The following is a 16,954-nucleotide window of genomic DNA, read 5'->3' on the forward strand; positions in this document are numbered from 1 at the left end:
TGAAGTCAATAAAATTGACTATTTTAGGATTAGAGACCTTGATATATTTTTAAATAGTATGAAATATGAAGTGTTAGTTAATCTGGCAATTCACTCAGTAGTATTTAAACATAGGTACTTCATAGTATACGCAAAGCTTGAAGTTGTAAATGTGCTTATCTCCTGAGTTTTCTTTATGTTTCCAAATAAGTACTTTTCTCTTGAGTTTTAGATAAAAAAAAGTAACAAAATCAGCAGTTCTCATACACCCATGAAGTAATTTATCAATGTTTCTTACATCCTAAATTAAGGAGGAATATATATGTTACAAAAATAAGACAGTTTATTTTTTTCTAACCTTCAAATTTCTCACTTTTGAGTGTGCACAAGTCACATATTCAATACATATTCTTTATGTTTCGTGTGAGTACTAAAATTATTTTCATTAAACACCTTCTTGAACACTCATGTGTTGCAAAAAAAAAAAAATCCACTGAATGCTAGTATGATGGTACTCTAGGTGCCTATGTCTCAGATAAGATCAATATGATTTTCAGGTCTGTAAATTCTAAAGAGACTAAAGACTTAATGCAGAGTCCTTAACCAGTTTTCCTCTGATTAGTATTGAAGAGATCACTGTACAGTCTTAGCAATTTGAAAATTTAGACACTTCCAAGATTGTATATACTCCCAAACTGTATAATCTTCTATAAACCAGCAACACGTTACTTGTCACATTAGAGACTGTGTTTAGTTAATGAGTCTATAACGATAAAGACATCTTAAAATATATTGATGCTTCATTCATTAAAGCAATGTTATGAAAACTTCTGAATTTCTGCATTCTGAAGTGGAAGCCAGGATAACTAATGAAGCATAGTTTGGGGATCATGTCTTCCTAATCAATAACATTAGCTGGATTCAGTTTTTCATTCTGCTCACTTGCCCAGCCCTTATGCAAATTCATTTGATAGAGAAAAATTGTGGTGATTAAACAAAATTCTTTCTGCGTGTGAAATAGGTAATGAATGGGCACCCTGGTGACAGTTGAAACCAATGCTTTAAATTTCTATTAAATAAAGTTTGATAGACAGATTAATAAGAATTCTTAATAGCTAGTTGAGAAAGCATCCTCCACATAATTAATTTCAGATAGTTCAAACTGATCATCAGAAGAATGAAAATAAGAGTGAAATATGTTGTAAATGCTTGAATGTCTAAAAGCATATGAGGAGTTTATGATCCTGCCTAGTGCAAAAACATCATGGATTTCCAACTGATGATTGGAAACTCCTGAATCATAGCCTGAACCACTTATTGAGCACCTGGAGAAAAGACCTTTTCTGCCCTGGAAGCGCAGGTGAAAGTAATTCACCTATGCGAATAGAAGGAGTGGAGCCTGGCTTCTAGACCTCGTTTATGGGCTGAGAAAGAAAAGATTTCTTACTGGAGATCTCTCTTTTGTGGAGTATTTCTATAAGCCTGAATCTCTGGAGGCAGGTAAGTATCCTTCTTTTTGTAACACCATCTTGTTGTGCTGGTTCTACTGCTGTATTAATGATTACAACTTACAGTAACTGTTACAAAGATAACTAAACTCTTTGATCAATGTGTTTTTTAAGTTGTTTTTCCTGAACCATACAAATCTTATGTTGAAAGCTGGAAGAAAATAGGAAGCTCTCAAAGAGATTCAGAGTATTTGCCATTGGTTTATTTTGTTATTATTCCTTTTAAAAAAATAAGTCTTTTTCTCTTACTTTTCTTTTTTCTCTTTTTTTTTTTTTTTTTTTTTTTGTAGGAGCTTTTTTATTTAATTACAATAATAATAATGGAGGTCAGTAGTTCTATGGTACTCCCATTTTGTGCCTTCAATTGAGCTGACATGAATATTGTGTTTCATATCTGGTATTATTTCACTTGAGTATTCTATCAAGTGGAATTGAGTGCAAGTATATTGGTGACAGAAGGAGGGAGGAAGTATTCAGTGTTTCTCTGGTCATACGTGATAAACTGTGGATTCTATCACACATCTAATTTTGCTCCTCCAGACGCTTACAAACACATGGTTCCCCCAATTTGAGTCTACTGTGTATGTAGATGGACAGCATGTGGATGAATGACTTTATCAGTTCCTTGTGAGCTACTGCACTTTTGTGTACTTTAGCTTTTAAATGGCTTGCTCAGATATCTTGAAGAAAATTCCAGAGCACAGTGACCCTTGTTTTAAAATTTTTACTGTGTAAGAACTTCACTCTGGATTTTATCACATCTTCATTAGCCACAGAAATAAGAAAAGCCAAATGAAGAAGAAGAAAAAGAAAACTATACCAACTGAAGTATAAGGTACATTTGAACATTGTTTGTGAGGAACAGTGACAGAATTTAGAAGATGAAGGAAGCCTGATTAAAAAAAATGAATGGCATGAAATTTTTGGAAGGAAAATGAAGTGTAGTTGTTAAAGTTGAAAGAAATGATGTTTAGCAGGGAGACTTAGCAGAATTAGGAGGAGGAGGAGTATATAACACCAAATATATTAAAAATGACAAATAATTATGTTAATAAGGTAGCGCATGCTCTACATAATGCCGTCAGAGGGCATGCCAGATTTTTTTGAAAGTATTACAGTGCTCCTAGGTCTAGTGAAGCTTAAGTCTTTACGAAAACATTCTGAACAGCTCCGATTACAGGTCATTGAAGCTGTTTTCTGATTACAGTTAATCAAAGAAATCGCGTTAAATGACAATTCTCAGAACTAGCACTGCCTGACCTGGTTTTCTATGCTGTTTTTTTGTAAGTAGAAAATGACATTAATTCTTCTATAACAATGCCTTTCATTTTAAAGTGCTACTGGCTTGACCATTTATAAATAAAAATAGTCTCAGCAGAAATGATTAAAAGACTATATATACAACACTGAAAACTAGAGTTAATTACTTTCATTCATACAGCATAAAACTTCCTCTGATACACAGTTTTGTGCTCAGTATAATAGGACATGATTTTAATTGAGTTCTGGGCAGTATCGGAACATGAACAGAAAGTAAAAATAATGATGACTTCTATCCCAGTTTTCTTTCTGGCTATGCACAACAAGAAAGTCTAATAGACTATTCCTTAAGACAGACCTCTTCAATGGGCACTGTTGAATTGTGGTAAAAAATATTTATTTCCATTATTTGCAATCCTACTTATAAATTTTGAAAGTGAGGAGCATTTTTGTACTATATAAAGATATTAAGGATAAATAGATAGACATTTGTAAGTTACATAAACTACGTAGGTGTAGTTCTATTTGAATGTAATTCTGCGTGAATTTAGGGCAGTTCTGAATGAAGTTGCTATGAAGACTAGACTCATTGTCTTCAGCAACCATCAAGCTGGGCTCTGCTTGATGCAAACTCATATGCTTGCAAATCTCTGTGCCTAAGTCTTTGCAGAATTTATAAAGGTCTTAGTTACATTACTAAAGATTTCGCGTATGCAGAAAAGATGCAGGTATCTAAATACATGGCTTCCTGCTATGCTTATTCTCTAAAGGCTAAAGGCTGATGGGAAAAAACAAATAAACAACAAAAAAAACCCAACAGTTAATTAGGTATGTTTTCCTATTTGGCATAAGTACAGATGGAATTAGTGTTGTTTTGTGTACCTTTGTATCTTCTTGCGTTCAGTGAGTAGATTTATATATAACTATCTAGGAAAAAAGTCTATTTTATGCATCCTTGCATAAATAGTAAAACAAGAAGAAGCTATAAAAGCAAATCTTTATTTAATGTAGTGCATCTTGCTATTTAGAGATTTTATCTGTAACATAATCTATTTTGTTAGAAAAAAGCATAACAGATGTTCCGTACTAGGCACTATTTCATACTTTTTTGTTGTAAAACTCACACCCTCTGCAAGATCTTTACATGAAGGCTGGAGATGCATTAGCTCGAGTCCCAAGAGGGATGAAGTGTGCTGGTATTGCATTTGCTTAGAGGAGATGGTTCTTTTTGTTCTATCAGTGTCATTAATAATTTTCAGTACTGGAAGTTCAAAAAAACATACTATCCAACATGATCCAAGATCAATTCAAGGCTCATAGAAATGTACACTTAATGTTGTTTTTTGGTTTTTTTTTGTATTTTACAGAAGAAATCTACCACACTATATTCAACTACTTACATAAATTTCGTTCAGAAGATTTTTTCTCATGCACTCTTTTCAAAGTGTTTATCTTTGTTTTAACCTTAAACTTTGTAGTTTTGTGTTCTTTTCAGTAGAATAGAAAACTCAACCAATAAATATTTGCTTGAACAATCTTTAAGTTTACTCATTTCTAATCTGAGATAATAAAAAGATGGCCTTGTTATATAAAACAAAATAACAAAATAATCCATTATGCATACAAGTGTCTCATGTTGTGAAGTTTCCCCTAAGATATCATAGAATATGGAAGCACTGTTGCTTCCATTTGTACTGTTCTTAGCACTTTTTTGAGAATTTTCTTTTGAGTCATCATTCAACAAGATTTGGGCAGAGATTAAAGTTATTAGGTTCAGTGATGGCAAGTGTGGAGTCCTATACTGGGAAAGGATTAATCACATGTACAGGTTAGGGGCTGACCTGTTGGAAATGAGCTCTGTGGAGTTGCATGTCCTGATAGACAACTGGTTGGCTATGAGCCAGCAGTTTGTCCTTGTGGCCAAGAAATTGTGAACATGAGGAAGAACGTCTTCACTGTGAGGGTGACAAAGCACTGGAATTATGCCAACATTTTAATTTAATGGGAGGGAAAATGTGTAAGGATTTCAGGAACAATCATAAGTTATGGCCTTAAAATTTCTCACACACAAAATCTGTCTTGTAGTCCACAGAGAAGCTTGGCTGAAGTTAAGCAGACAGTGAAAGTGTGAGTGTTATGGTTTCATGTTTTTTGGTTTTCAGTATTCCGCATCAGAACATCATGTAGTGCACTGGGAGTTAAAGTGTTAATCTCTAATTCCAGGTACCTATCCCTATACAGTATGAAAGTCATGGGATATGGCCCTTCTGGGTGGGGCGGTCTCTTACTGCTTTGCAGTGGGTGCTGGAGTGTGCTTTCCTAGCCGTTCCAAACTTTTCAGGTTTGACTCGGTCTCTCTGTGTTGGCCAGGCTATGCCACAGTCGCTATTCACAGGCACGATCCCGCTACTGACTGGCATGGGAATTTTGATCTGCTCCATTTCTGACCTGGGCTGGTTCACCCCTTCTTAGGCAACCTGGTGTGCCTCAGCAATGAAAGTGTGAGTAAGGAAAGAAATCAGGGAGTAGCTGAGAGAACTTAATGCTCCCCTTAAAATCACTCCAGTGTGTGGAGGATTGGACTTGCCCATAGGAAGTATTTGTCTTTTCTGAATGGGTGGCCAGAAAGCTCATTTAGGTAAGAGTTAAGTTTAAGTGCTTGAATTGGTCAAAAGAAGTGTCCCTTAGGTTGGCTTTTTAATTCACAGGTGAAAAAGCATCTCTTCAACTCAGTTTGGGTTGGTTGGGAAATGGGAAAGAAAAAGAAACCCAGCAACAGCAGCAACAAAGTGTAACACATGACGAAAACTAACCCAAATCCTCATTTTGTGAGCACTTAGGTGCTGTGAATACATGCACAGCCAGTCCAATGAGGCCTCAAAACATTCAAGATGCTTTGAAGGAAAACTGTATTGATTTTAGAACTATACTGAGCTATGAAGCTTTATGTTTTAATCCGATTAAGGAGAATTCTCATCAGGTTTCCTAGCTGTGCTGAGGTTCCACTTGAGTGATATAACCTCTATCTGTTTTAAAGGAATCTAGCAGAGCTACAAGATGTGGAGAGTCTGAATTTGGAAGACTGAAGTTCTGAAATCACCCAGGGAAAAGATCAAGACTGTTTTTTTCCCCATGATGGTGGAATGTACTGCCCTTGCAAGCAGAGAGGAAAAATTGCTTCCCAAGGCAACGAGAATAGTAGCTAGATGCTGCATCAGGGAAAGTCTTTCTGCTACTGGTTATGCTACAGAGACACAGGAGGTGAAATCACCTGAATGGAATATGGAACCAAGCATCACCCTCATGCAGGGAGCGTTTTGTGAATGTGTCCGTTTTCTGACCACATTGCCTCTCCATTCTCATCCAGCTTTTCTGAAATGAAATAGGAAGGCTTAAGAATGCCACTGCCACTGTGGCTGTTGGCAGTTTGTGTGTGAGTAGAGTCTGTATGTGTGAGCATGAAGTTGCAAGCACAGAGATCATGAGATTTTAGACATGGGCTCTACCTCTCATCTGTCAAGCTGAGGAAGTCATTCTGCGATAGCTGAGAGAAGCCACCTCAAAGAAGATTGTTCATGTGATATTATATATATTAATGTTATGGTTATAATCTTTTGCTGTACTTGCATACGCTGTAGGTCCAATAGCAGGGATTTCTACTCTTCTTGACTTAAATTATTAGTCATCTTGAAGCTGTATAACAGTAACTCATGTTGCAACAATAAGAGTAGCCACTAGGCTCCGTAATAGCATTGTTCTCTTAGGAAATATGTACTGACTTTTGACTTTTTGACTTTCTCAAATTGCTGCTTCATGATAACGAGAGTGCAAACCAGAGCACACTTTGAATGGAATGAAAATGTTGAGACGGTTAAAAAAAAGTATGCTGCCATTCAGTCCGTGTCATATGTTAGAGGAGGAAGATTGAACAGCCTTTGCAAATGCAGCCAGTAATGTAGATAAATAACGGATGCAGCTAGTGACCTGAATGCATTTGGAGAATTCCAGCTGCTCCACTCAATGTTTAATAGGCTAGAAGGTACAATTTATTGTTACATAAATATTCGATATATTCCTACAGCTCTGACACGTAGGTGAAAACAACAATCAGCATAAAGAGGAACATAAATTTTTATTATAGCTTTCACTTTAGCAACAGATGCTCAGTGAGAAGACAAAAAGTTAAGGTAAAAATGATTACTCTGGTAAACTTATCAATCACAAGAAATGCTATGAAAGCGGCTTCATATATACAGGGATTTTAGCTTTTTTTTTTTTTCAAGTTATGGCAAGAAGTCAGTAGTACATTAATAAATGCAAATGTCTTGTGGTATATAGAAAAAGCTGATGTCTGAGATGAGGGAATTTTAATTCTTCCTGCCTTATAGTTAAACTTCTTCCTGAAATCTTCCAAAACTCTCCTGCATTATGTGGCTTCACAAGAAATCCGTGCTCATGCTTAGCAATTTAGGAAGTAGTAATGGTATTTTCATTAATCATAAATTTAGCACGGTGACAAATTTGTTTTGAGAAATGCATGTTTGAGTAATGAAGTGTTTCCATTCAGCAATTCCCAATCCAGTTCAAGTGGGGAGAGAATGAACTTCACCTTTGATGCATACCCTTTTCTTTGATATGTGCGTACTTCAGATGGCCTTTATGAATTCCGTTAGAAGTAGAGTTAGGAAAGAGTAACCTATGCCAACTGAAGTGTTTTATCAGCTTCTCATTTATTAACAATGGAACTCATTAAAAAATGAACTAATTATTAAGATGTGTAAGATGTTGACATTCATTAAAAAGTGATATGAACACTATAAAGGAAATTATCGAAGTACTAGCTTAGTTAACCTCCTCTTCTTCAGTTTAACTTGATCTCTGAGAGCTGAGCTCTTTTCCTATTAAGTTTTAGCGATCCCTTGTCTGAAAGACGCTCAGCTGTTTTCCTATGAATAAACCGCTCAATAAATAAGTAATTCTTCTTTCCACACGAAGAACTACAGCAGCGTGGTAAGGTGCAGAGGTGGTGAATGAGAGTGTAAAAAAGTTAAGTGGTTTTTATGTTGAGCTGTGTACAATTAATATTCATTTTACTATTTTGTCGCCAATAGCAGCATTATTATTTAATCAGTAGAAACCTAAATTCATTTCAGTCTGGATTTTTCTGGACTTGTTTATTTTTCCATACACAAGATATTTTAAAGATGTGTGTAAACACAGAAAAAGGTATAAGCCTACTTTAAAATCTCCCCGACTCATTTGTTTAGCAAAGGTATTGTTATAAACAGTATGGATTATAGTGGGATTGTGAAAGCTGTTGATTTCTTTTGATGGTAAACTTTGCATTTGTTGAAGGCAAACAAACAATCAAAAAAACTACATTGGTTTATTTCATTTCCTTTCTTCCATAGCACTTTTAGTTTAAATTCCTTTTTTGCACACATCAGGCGTAGATATCCTGCTTATCTAATATGTAGTATTAACATGGAACAATCATGCTTACTAGGTAAAGTTCCTGCTTATGAATTCTAGAGACAATGGACATACATACAGAAGAATTCATGTGTGTAATTGAATTCCTCCATGCAGAAAAAATGGCACCCATTGACAGTCATCAAAGTTTGCTGAATGCTTATAGAGACCAAACAGAGGATGTGAGCATAGTTAGGTGATGGCTGGTATGCTTCAGCTGCAACACCATCGTAGCAACTATGAAATAGTGGGTCATCTCCACTGATGCAGATTTTTAAAAGCATGGCATGCAGGCTCTTGTTCATCACCAGTGAAAATGCATGGTAAATGGTAGTGACTAAATTGAAAAGTAGAATTTTGTGGCTGATAATTTGCTGTATCAAATAGCGTTATTAGGATCTTTGTATCTGATGTAGTTTCCATGTAAGTAAATTGGAGGCACTACTTTCTGAGCAACCGACAAACACACCTTTCCTTAACACATATTTGCTACTCGAATGCCAATTTGTTAGACTGTCTCTCTTCTGCTATCTGTTGTACAACAACTAAATATAATGGAATATTGGCAAGAAAATTCATCTTCTACTGCCATATCAGCAACATCCACCTTTGACATCATGGGCCAATTTGGTGAAATAGGAGGCGGTATTTTTGGAGCAGCCATCACGCAAGTTAATTTGGAACTCTTACTGTTTGAAATGTAGCTGTGTGAAGGATCTATACTGTTCTGCAGTTCTCATTAATTGTGTACTTAGAGTCTTAAAAATATTTAACTTGCTAAAAATAGGAAATTATGTACATAGTAACTTATGAACTGTGTCTGCATTTCAAATTGCAATGGATTAAGAATATTGTTATCAGAATAATTTGAAATATGCACAGAGTTCCTCTCCATGGAAAAAATACTGATTAATTCATATTCATGTTGCCCATTCATCTCGTTTTGACTGTGAAATCTCACAGAGGCATTCAGCGGAGCACTCCTCACTTTGCAGTGAAATTAAGTATCCACTCAACAGTAAATTGCTTGGCTGTTATTTGACTGTGTTCACTCTTAATGCTTTTAAAATCCATTAACTATAATGCATCTTATCTCAGATTGACAATGTTTTTGTACAGAATAAGCAGTTACCATTAAGTCAACAGGAAAACAAAACAAAGAAGAAATTTAGCTGTGAAATTCCAAGAGTTTATAGACATTGATTACGAAATGCCTGCAACAAACACTATGAAGCAAGTGCAAAACCACATCAAAATATAGGAACATAACTGCATTTCCTGGGATCAAATAATCAAGATTCATATCAAGTTGCTCTGAGTTCCTTAGTATAACTTCTTTTTTTCACAGTGTCTTGAAGGAAGAGACTGATGTCTAGTGTAATTGATTAGGTATTAACTTTAGCTCCAGATGATGTGAGGGGGTAATGATAAAGTGTATGATTATAGCTATATGTACTGCCTAATGCTGCTACACCAACTAAACAATTATTACTGGTTGCATTAGCTCTCCGTGCTGAAGCTGATCTCATGCTTGCTGTCCAGTAACTTATTCTCCTTGCAAAAGCTCAACAAACTGACTAATCTATTTCTTGCAATTTAAGCAAGATGAGCATGTTATATAGAAGAAATTGATGAATCACTGAAAAACCTTCATCTAAGATACTACTCTATTTTCAGTGTTGAGAGTCCTGAGCTCATCAAAGCTCACTGATTTGATGTACCTAATGGGTGCCATGTTGCATCCTTATTTATTGGCAACCATTGCTAGAAATTCAGAATCTACATCTGTACAAATTGGCTGTAAACTATTCCACGGTTCTCGATCTCAAATTCCATCTCTTTCAGTGATGTATAAAAATCTTGCTATCATTTCTAGTGAAAAATGGGCTGTTACTGAAAAAATAATTAAAATGTGTTATAGCAAGAAAGTAGTGCAGAATTAATGCCTTGATTGTGGCTTCAAATGTGATTGTCATGTTTATTGAAAAGGTGCAAGAAGGATGACTCTGTTGGAGCATAACTACATTTTAGGAGAGTAAGGCAGGAGAGAATATGTATTAAAAAAAAAAATAAATGTACAAGGACCGTTCCAAAAGTAATGCCTCCTATTTTAGTAAGTTGGTGCACAACATCAGAAGCTGATGTTGGAGTACGGCAGTATTCTGTTGCAGTCCATGTGACATAGATGTGTGTATGAGACAAAGTTGTGCAGTTCAGTTCCTCCAATGGGAAAAAATGGCACAGACACTGATAGTTGCTGAATCTTTTTGGAAACCAAATAGTGTCTGTCAATACAGTGAAGTAGTGGGTCCTGTGTTTTAACAGTGATTGCAGTGAAGCAATCAATAACCTCTGCTGGTGTGGTTTTTATTAGCACAGCAAGCAAGTTCTTGGTCATCACTGGCAAAAATGCATGACTAATCTTGTTACAATTTTAAACTAATGTTCTGTAACTGAGAATTCACTCTATCTAACAGTGTTATTGTGCACTTTTTATCTGATGTTTTCTATGAAAATAAATAAGGAGGCATTACTTTTGGAGTGACCTACCTAGTATATGTTCTATAAGGTAGTACTAGAAGCATTTCTACTTTCAGGAGCAGCCATGTCTAGGTCTAGATGAAGCTACCTCTTGCACCTCATGATCTTGCTTCTTTCTACTTCTAAAAAGAAATCAATCGATCAAATCTATGGGAGAGATTACACACTGGATAAGTTTGTAAGAACTTAGTATAGCGCTGGTAACTGCAAGTGTACCTCCAGGCAGGGTTATTCTTGTGCAATCTATTTTGTGTCAAAAACCATAGAGAAGCCATCAGTTCTTGCTAGTCCTCAGTATGTGTTCCCTTCATCTGGGAACTCCTAGGGTATATCCTGAGCTGACTGCAAAATGCGAAGGAGGGAAGAGACCACCCCCACAGCTCATTAACCAGAAGGGTAAGTGGCCCCTTCTCTGTGCTGCCCTTTGTCCTCAGCCTTGCATGGACAAATCCCCATCCCTGTACTGTCAAACAGTGGTGATACAACCAAAGATAAGGGTAGGATATTTGAGTGAGCTCAGGGCTGCTGAGCAGAGCTATGTGCTGATGACAAACACCTTAGCATCAGGTGGTGTAGTCTGGCCATTCCACACTGCATGCAACGGCCTCGGTTGCCTCTGTGGATCAAGAGACAGACTAGATAGATTCTTAATTTTCTATGACTATGAACGATTATATATTGGAGAAAGAGCAACATGTTTTATGTCTGAAAATGCTTTTTTAATAGTTCCAAGACATAATTTGCCTTTGTTTCAGCAGAAAATCTTCATCAAAGAAAACTTGATTGCAGGACAAATAGTTATAAAAACAATGGCTTGATTGAAAAATTTGCATTGCTTTTGCTCTTCTGAATTTGGTCATCATATGTCTGACCTGGATCAGTTTTCCTGAAGAACAGCTTGAGAGTCAACTTGAAATATTCCGGCTAGAAAGGAGGTAAAGATGATATGCTTCTAAATTATGTTGGAATCTCCAAATAATAGTCCTGGAAATATCAGGCCAAACTTAAACCCTGGCTCAGTTTCTGCCTTTATGTCTTTCACAACATATTATCTTAGGGCGTAACCTAAATATGATAAAATCTGGTGTTCTTCTCAAGACCTTTATCCCAGGAACTCATTTTAGATCCTCTACTTGATCTACCTTCAATAAAGATTTCAGCAACAAAAATACAACTTTTTTTTTTACTAATGAGCTTCTCTTTCTGCAGCAACAGAAAACTGCCAAAGATTGGGACATAATGGCTTTATTTTTTTCCTCTAATGACGTGTTAGTATAACAGAATGAATAAATCTATATATCACGGCACAATTCCAAATTTCTGTATTTGGCTTACAGGTATAATTAATAAGATATCAATAATTTTCTTTTTCCAGTACCAGAAGGAGAAAAGAAATCTAAGATAATATTGTCAGACTGCATTATGAAGTAAGTTCCCACCTTCCAACTATTGATTAAAAAAAAAAGCTAAATTCCCCCCTTAATATTACTCATTCCTTCCTAACCCCAGAAATGAGCATAGTGAAGTATTACTGCCACAGCACCTGCCCTGTTTTCCTTTACCTTTTTTTTGTTTACTGCATGTGATATTCACTCTGTGGTATAAGTTGACAGCAATGCCCAAAGTAACCTCAATAGCCATTAAAACTATTTCTAAAACATGCCATAATCAGGCATAGAAAGTGTACTCTATGGAATTCAGTAGATCTACTAAGGCTTAAGTGCTTCTCTTGCAAAGTGTAGTCTTTTTAGTGTGGGGAAAAAAAAAAAAAAATCCCTGCTACAGCTGAAAGTCCACTGTAAGCACTCCAGTGATTAGATTTGATGTATAGTCTTTTTTTTCCATGCTTTCAGCTGCAGTTCAGTGCTTCTTTGAAGCTCTTCAAGTCTTTATCAACTGTAAGTATGGGATGTGTTTGAGTCACAGGTTTAAATATAAAGGCAAAAACACAAATTAAATAGAATTTCTAACTAAATATTACGTTATTATATAAAGAAATTGAAGCTAGTGGGATAATACATTGTTTCAAGCTCTGCCAGTAATGTACTGTGAAAAGAGTAGTTTTGGCAACTTGATATGGCGATGATGGAAATTGAACTTTTTTTCAAAGTGTGTACTGCCATTATTGATTTTATCAGCGCTCTTGTTATGTAGAAATAGACATGGAAAAGTCTAGAACAATAATTCATTAGATAAATGGCTTGGCTTGGATGTGTGCTGATTAGGCTTTGAAACTACATTTTTATCACCTTTATTTGCCTTTTTTCCCTCATGACCAGATATTCTCTCACTTCCTACATGGTATACAGGCAGTGGTGCCAAAAGCTACGCAGTTACCATCAAAAATATCTGTGCTTTTTCAAACCTCTGCATTTTGTTGATATTGTCTCTCCTGTGTTGGATCTGATGGTAGTGCTCCCAGAGGCTAAGTCAGTTGAATTTCTGGTCTAATGGGAAGCTAATATTTTTAGTTGTTAGGGAATTACATTTTCTTCTGGATTGGAAAGTGGAGGTGACTTACCCTACAGCTGTGTAACTGTGAGAGGAGGCAATGGACAGTTGAACAGCCAGCATCTTTGACAATAAACTGCATTTAGAATGAATTATGTAATATATATTTTCACATTATTGGATATTTGTATAATTAGGTGGATTATTGATGCATGTAAAAGGTTGATATACCTCCACCGTTACTTGAAAGAACTGAGTTCAAGAACTCTGAGCTATTTCATATTCTGAAGCTAGATAATAAACATAAAGCATGAAATATATAGCCTTTTAGTGTTGTCATCTATTCTTTGGTCTGTGTATTATTCTTGCAAGGACAATACTTATGTAAACTAAGTTATAATCTATGATGTTTGCCACATTTGAAAACGTACATCCATCTCTCCTTCCTCACCCTCCAAGTCTTACTTTAAACTAAATGTAAATGTTGACATATTGGTGATAGTATTTTTAGATATGCTAAGCTCTATTGATCTGATTGACATTATATTGATGGCTTAGCATCTTGCTAGCAGACTGATTCTGGGGAAAAAGTTGCAACCACTAATAGGCACACAAAAAATGTAAGTAATTTCAGCCAAGAATAAAATGATCTGGTAGAACTCTCCTTAACTCTTTTAATTGATCTTCTCAATCACTTTGCCTAAAATGAGCTGGTAGTAATTTTAGTTTTATGCTTATCCAGTCCTATGTCATATAAAGTCCAAAGATGTTTGATTTCTAGTCATTAGGTGGTTTACTTAAGCCAGACAATTTCATAATTCATAGCCATTGCCATAATATTTCTTTATTTACAGCATGGCTCTCTCTGGTTTACACAACTAAAACTCAAGATGATCAGCTGCCAACATTATAAGAATGTACATATTTAAATGCACTTGACTGTTTTTTGTGTGTGTGTGTTCCTGGCAATCATGGTTGATTAAAAGCAGAAGTATTTGTAATACTTTTAGATGCATTTTGCTCATTGTCAGGCTACTTTTTAAGTTAAATGTTTGTATTAATGTTTGTATGAGAGACATACCTATTTTCAATATTTACAAAATGCATAATCAGAAATTTGTTTCATTGAGAATTCAGTAAAACCTTAGTGACATAATTTTTCTTAGTCAAAAGAAAGCTATGTACAAAAATTACAATATTAACATAAAACTTAGATTATGAGATGTGAGAAATGAGTATTTGTTTCAATTTAATAAAATTTAGGCAGGGACACAGCTGCTATAATTTCTTTTCTGAATAACAATTTGTGTCATTCAAATTTTAGCTTCATGGAGAAGTTACTATGTTGATAGTTACACATTAAACAGTATTTATCCCATAACTTGAATTTACAGGTTGATTCATAATGTATGAAAGACCATTTGCAAAATATTTTTGCAAAATATTTTTTCCTCTCTAAAAATATTTTTAGTATTTTAATAAAGATATTACTTTTGTGTCTTAATAACAGTTTTAGCATTTGTAAAGCCATCTAAATATTTAGTAGTAATTTAGGGAAAAAAGTCACATAAGAAGTTCATTCTAAGCAAGAAACATCTAACACTTCAGTGTCACTGAGCTCAAATGAAGAAATCTTTTTACTGCATGGATCAGATCCAATGCCAATATTTTCTTTTACCTATATGAAACACAGATTTGTATTTAAGATTCAGCAGTCTACACTCTCAACTGAACAATAAAAAGGCTTCAGATCCACTGTTTGTATTTCTCAGAAAAATGTTAGCTGTATCTTATTGTTTTGATTTAGAAGTGTTTGTTCTTGCCATTGGTGATGTCAGTTGGAAAATCAAAACAGGTGTTACATTGAGATTTTTTTGTTTGTTTCTCCTCTCAGGATCAAGCTCATTGGAAACACTGCACAAAAGGCGTTTACAGAGGAAACTTCTGAGGACAGAAGGTCATCTTTATTATTGATAATTATTTAATTTTAGTGAGGAGGTCATGCAGCATCTTACACTGCATCATTCAATTTTGTTCTTAAATACTCCTGAACAGATCCATTTTTTGTTCTTATTTGTTTTAAATTTGCTTGTAGATTTCCTCTGCCTTTTCTTTCAAACACTGTAATTAACTGGGGAGTTGGTGTGTTTTTATTCTTCTAACATAGAGGACATTAATTAAGAAAATGCACCTCTTCACATTTGGTGCCAAAACCAGATCATGTTATTGTAACTAACATTATTGTTAGTTATTTGTTATATTATTTTTATTAATTTTGTTATGTTTGTTATATTAATTATGTTATTACAACAGTATTGTAACTAACAAGTCAGAAGCCATGTTGTATTTAAGGGTTGTGAAGAAATCTATTTGCATACCCTTCAAGATGGGCCTTTTTTTAACCAAATAAATTGCCTGTTAACTTAGTATTACAGCACAAATGGCTTTTAGGAACAAATGACCTGTTATGAAAGAAGGTACTACTACTCCACTACTTAAGTACTTGCCATTCAGAAGTCTAAGAGGCAGAACTTTAATGGAAACTTTCTGAAAAGCTTTCTTTCACTATGAGATTTCAGCCAGTTTTCAGAACGTTTTGCTACATAATAGGGGAAGCTGATTCTCACCTGTATGGTGACACAGAACTACAGGAGCAACTTACAGGTGTCTCATAGTGTGCAAAAAGTCACCAAGCTGTGTAACTTCACGAGGTTTCCCTTCCTAAATGCTGCCTGAATGGGGATTATTTGTTATGGAATATTTTCTGTAGCTTCAACAACTTTTTTTTTTAAGCATTCATTATTAAAATGGGGCTTTTCATTGAAAAAATAATCTTCAAATTTTTTCCAGATTAGAAAACAGTGAATGACTTTCATCCATGTAAAAATGTGGACAGAACTTGTACAGGAAGTACAGGAGCAGAGACATCTGAAGAAAATGTTTTTTACATTTTTCATTTTGTTTCCAAGTTTTTATTGCTTTCACTCTTCAATAAAATCAATGTGTTCGAAGATGTACTTGTTAGTACTGTGGGTATTATAGCAATAAATAAGATTTACTGGAGGTATCAGTTCAAAAAGTTAGTATGTGATTTTTACAATTTTCCATTGTTTTATCTGTTAAATATTCACAACCCAGTTTACTTCATCTGAATTCAGGGAATTTGAAAGAGAGGAATATGCTGGATTAAAGCACATGCTCCAGGCTTAAGAGGGAATGGCAGAAGGCTTAGAAATAAGAGAAGAAGGTGATAATTACTTTAGCAAACAAGCTCTAGGATAGGTAGGCAAGATTTCTGTTACATGTCAAGTACACTTCCATCACAAACACACTTGGTCTTCTGCTTACTGTTTCCTTTGCTTGAAATACAATTGCATCCACAGGTCTAAGTGGAACTTTATATCTACTTTATCTGAAGTCTGCTTTAGTACTTTTATACTCTGCAGTTTTTAAGTACCATTTAGTAAGACTCGATATTATGCTATGATATAATCAACACATGATATTTCTAATATGAGTCTTTCAAACTTTTAAACTTTGGGACCGGGTAGCATGCCTAAGCTGAAATCAAATTTGTTGAGCGGATCATTCTTACTTCTGGAATAGCTTTGGCCAAAATGCCACCGGAGCATGTCACATAAGGTCCTGTGTACTACTGCTCCACTCCTTCCTGCCATCCTTAAATTTCACGATGTGCGGATGAAAAATGATCATCTGTGCCAGATGTCCATGTAATTCCTCTC

At 35.2% G+C, this 16,954-nt stretch overlaps 1 long non-coding RNA gene across 2 annotated transcripts in view; it reads left to right on the top strand.

The window, feature by feature from the left end:
- LOC149917881 (uncharacterized) overlaps positions 1-16,255 on the top strand; it is a 35,163-nt gene extending 18,908 nt beyond the window's left edge. For both annotated transcript variants that reach the window (XR_016467311.1, XR_016467312.1), the window contains 2 exons: positions 15,106-15,168; positions 16,062-16,255. This is a non-coding gene — a long non-coding RNA (uncharacterized LOC149917881). The remainder of the gene's footprint in view (positions 1-15,105; positions 15,169-16,061) is intronic.
- Positions 16,256-16,954: the final 699 nt, after the last annotated feature.

The sequence above is a fragment of the Phasianus colchicus genome, chromosome 5 (assembly GCF_987193195.1).
Source record: "Phasianus colchicus chromosome 5, bPhaCol1.hap1.1, whole genome shotgun sequence".
In the NCBI taxonomy this organism is placed as follows: Eukaryota; Metazoa; Chordata; class Aves; order Galliformes; family Phasianidae; genus Phasianus; species Phasianus colchicus.